Genomic DNA, 4226 nt, shown 5'->3' with positions numbered 1-4226 from the left:
ATGACAGAATAAAATTGTAAAAATAATCTTTTTTATCACTTTGGATATTTTAACTCTTTTTTCTTTTTTTTTTCTCTTTACGTGTAATTTTATTTTGCGTTAATTTTGTTTATTTAATGATGAAATATACCCATGTTAATTTTATCATATAATAGTTTATTTTTTCCTATGTATTTTGATTTTTATAGTTACTGTTGATCTTGCTGTTTTCGTTTTCTTGAATTATTCTTTATTTTTTTATGACTTGATAATTTAAATAAAAAAGTAAAAAAAAACGATGGCCAAAGGCGGAGGTTAGAAGCCTAAAGCAGCAACATCATTTCTCAACATTATTATTATTAATATAACTTTATTATTTCTTTTCTAACATTCTTTAATACGAGCTTCATTTTTTTCTTTATTATTATTAATGCTTTTATTATTTTCTTTTCTAATTATAAATCTCCTTATAATAATTCTTTGATAGAATATTTTTTTGGTGTAATGGATTTTTTTTCCTAATTTTTGTTAAAAATTATTTATATTAGGAGAAAAAAAGAAGATACAAATTAAATTATAAAATTCAAATTTAAATAAAATGTATGTGCAAAGGGTAACTATCGAATTGAGATCTATAATTCATTTGGTAGATTTAACTCTTTGTATTATCGTCATTAAAAATTTTTAAATATTATTATAAAATTCTAGATATTTTTTTATCTTATATTGTTCTTAAATTATACATTATACTGTGTATTTGAAGAGTTTTATCTTTTTTGAAATAAGCGTGACGTTATATACTTTTTTGGATACAAAGGGATAATAAAGTTTAAATGAGTAACAAAAATGATTATATAATAAGATACAAATTTTTAGAATTTCTAGCACAATTAAAAAATTTTTAGTTTTAAATAAATTTTTACTCTATTTTTTATCTTTTATTTGATTTTTTTATAATTTTTTCTTGATTTTATTATTAATTATGATTGTAATAATTCGTCACAAATTTGTGTTTTGTAAAGAAAATTTATCAATCATAAAATACAGAAGACTTAACCAAAAAATATAAAAAATGTTAATTAATCACAAAATAAAAAATTAAAAATTATGCTTTAATTATGTTGTAAATTACAAATTGAGACTATTTAAAATTAATTGTTTACCATTAATGTTAACTTAAATTATAATAAGGTAAAAAGTAAAAATTATATATAATAGTTTAATTTAATTATTTATACTATCAAAATTATTTTTTATTATATTCTATTTATTTTTATTCATTGGTGATCTTTAATTGTCCATTCATGGTGTAATATACATTTTTATATATGTTATAGAAATATGATTTGATTCCATTAACTTGCCAAATTTGTTTGAAAAATCTAAAGCTAAAGCACAAAAATATATTTATAGATATTTTATTTTTTGCCATATTTTTTGAAATTCTAAGTTAAATATGAATATTGGTTTTTGAAATAGAATAAATATATTTTAAATTTTTTGTATCTAAAAATAATATTCTATAAATGTTAGAATTATTTAGATGGATAAGTAATAGTGAATATATAATTATTTAGGATGGATAGAATTAAGTACATCTTTTTATTGAAAATATGAATTTAAAAATATTATATTTAATTCTCAATAATCAACCTTTCATTCAACCATTGTATGTTCAAAAGATTTTTGAAGAAATGAAATAATTTTAGGTATATAATTTTTTTGTAAAAATTTAATTAATTGAATATATTTGTTCATACCTGACTCAACGCTATGGCCCAGGTCCAAACGAAAGGCCCAACCCAAAGGATTGAGCATCGCCCTACACCGACCTCCCCCCGTAGAAGTCGGTTCTTGACACGACCTGCTCTAAAGAAGTCGGAGACGAAGATGGGCTGGTAGATAAACATTCATTCAAATGAGTAACTGCCCCTAGAACCTCTCGACCCACTTCCAGAAGCCATATCCCAACTTCCCTAAGATAAAGGGACGGTTATCCACCTTAAAAGGTGGAACTACTTCAACGGTGGTTATTGGTTCACCACTATAAATACCCTGACATCCCTCAGGTATCTTTAAGTCCCAATACTCTCTAGACCTGCTTATTCCCTTGCTGACTTAAGCATCAGAGTGTCTTTGCAGGTACCACCCCACATTCACTCATATCCACAAGTCGGACGGAGGCCCAGGAACGTGATTCCCTTCGAAGGCTTCCCTCTTTAGACGATTGGGCCAACCTAACGTGTCCATCCCATTAATCTCCGGTTACCCATCGTAACATTAGCGCCGTTGCTAGGGATCTGAGAGATCAATCAGTGATGGCGGACAATTCACCCGAAGATGGTCATACAGCGTCTAATTCCGAACAAGAAAACCTAGATACCGGAAACAACGACGTGGACCTAACTCTTCACCAAGGAGCCAATGACCAATAAAGAGAAGGCACCTCCAGGTTAAAAAATCCGAAGGTAAACTCCTCAGAGGGACGCGAATCAGGGACGAAAGGGCCACCCCATGCAGCCGAGCTAATGGGGTTGGTCCATGGCTACCAAGGTCGTTTGGAACAGCTGGAACAGGAGTTAGAGCGACAACGAGAGGCGGACCAAAATCTCAGGGAAGAGATAGAGAGATGAAAAGAGTTAGAAGAAAAACTCTTAAAGCTAGAATATTCTCTTAGAAGTCAGAACTCCCGTGGCGACCGTGAAGAGTCACCCTCGGGAGGAAATGATCCATTCAGTGAGGACATAATGAGGGCAAAAGTTCCAAGAAACTTCAAAAGCTCTGATATGAACCTCTATGACGGAACCACGGACCCAAAGCATCATTTGAGCAATTTCAAAAGTCGGATGTATCTGGCTGATGCCTCTGATGCAACTCGCTGCAAAGCTTTCCCGACCACCCTGTCAAAAGCAGCGATGAAGTGGTTCGACAGCCTCCCTCCAAGGTTAGTTACCAGCTTTGAGGACCTCTCGAGAAAGTTCTTGATGAGGTTCTCCATCCAAAAGGATAAAGTAAAGCACGCACCGAGCCTCCTGGGAGTAAAACAGGAGGTCGGAGAACCTCTACGAGACTACATGGAAAGGTTCAACAAAGCGTGCTTGAAAATTCAAGACCTGCCCACTGAGGCAGTCATCATGGGACTAGTAAATGGACTTAGAGAAGGTCCATTCTCACAATCCATATCAAAAAGGCACCCCGCCTCCTTGAGTGATGTACAAGAAAGAGCAGAAAAGTACATCAACATGGAGGAGAATGCCAAACTACGAGAGCCGAGTTGGCAACTTGGGCACCCCCACGCGATAAAGGAGAGAGAAAGGGAGCCCAAGAAAAAAGAAGAGGCCGGTCTCGACAGATCAAGAAAATATCACTCTTATACTCCTCTAAAAGTTTTCATAGTGGATGTATACAGAGAAATCTGCAATACTGAAAGATTGCCGCCTCCCAGGCCCATCAAAAATAAAAAAGGGAGGAAGCCACAGCGATTACTGTGAGTACCATAAACTGTATGGTCACTCAACAAATGATTGCTACGACCTAAAAAATGAGATAGAAAAGCTGGCCAGAGAAGGCCGACTTGATAGATATCTCATGGAAAGGTCGGACTATCATGAAAAAAGGAAGTGAGATGATGGAGACAGAAGAGACCCACCTCCGCAAACCCCCGAGAGACACATACACATGATCTCGGGAGGCTTTGCAGGAGGGGGACTCACCAAGTCATCCCGCGAAAGACACCTCAAGCGAGTCTATCAGGTCGGGAGCGAATCACCCGACCTTCCTACTATCTCATTTACAAAGGAGGATGGGCAAGGAGTAATCCCTAGACACGATGATCCAGTGGTGATAACCATGATCCTAGCCAATGTCCATCTTCACAGAACTCTAGTAGACCAAGGAAGCTCAACGGACATCCTTTTCAAGCCCGCGTTCGACAAGTTAGGGCTGGACGAAAAGGAGCTAAGAGCCTACCTTGATACCTTGTATGGACTAGGCGACACGCCAATAAAACCACTGAGATTTCTACCCCTCCACACGACCTTTGGAAAAGGGGAAAAATCCAAAACTCTGAGCATAGATTTTATAGTCATCGACGTGAGATCAGCATATAATGCCTTAATTGGCAGAGCTACCCTAAATCGACTCGGAGCAGTGGTGTCTACCCCTCATCTTTGCATGAAATTCCCGACATATGCGGGGATAGCAACGGTACGGGAAGACCAGAAATTGGCAAGAAAATGCTACAATGA

Source organism: Arachis ipaensis, chromosome B5 (genome assembly GCF_059453495.1).
Source record: "Arachis ipaensis isolate K30076 ecotype BB chromosome B5, ASM5945349v1, whole genome shotgun sequence".
In the NCBI taxonomy this organism is placed as follows: Eukaryota; Viridiplantae; Streptophyta; class Magnoliopsida; order Fabales; family Fabaceae; genus Arachis; species Arachis ipaensis.
Note: the sequence above shows the minus strand (reverse complement) of the source record.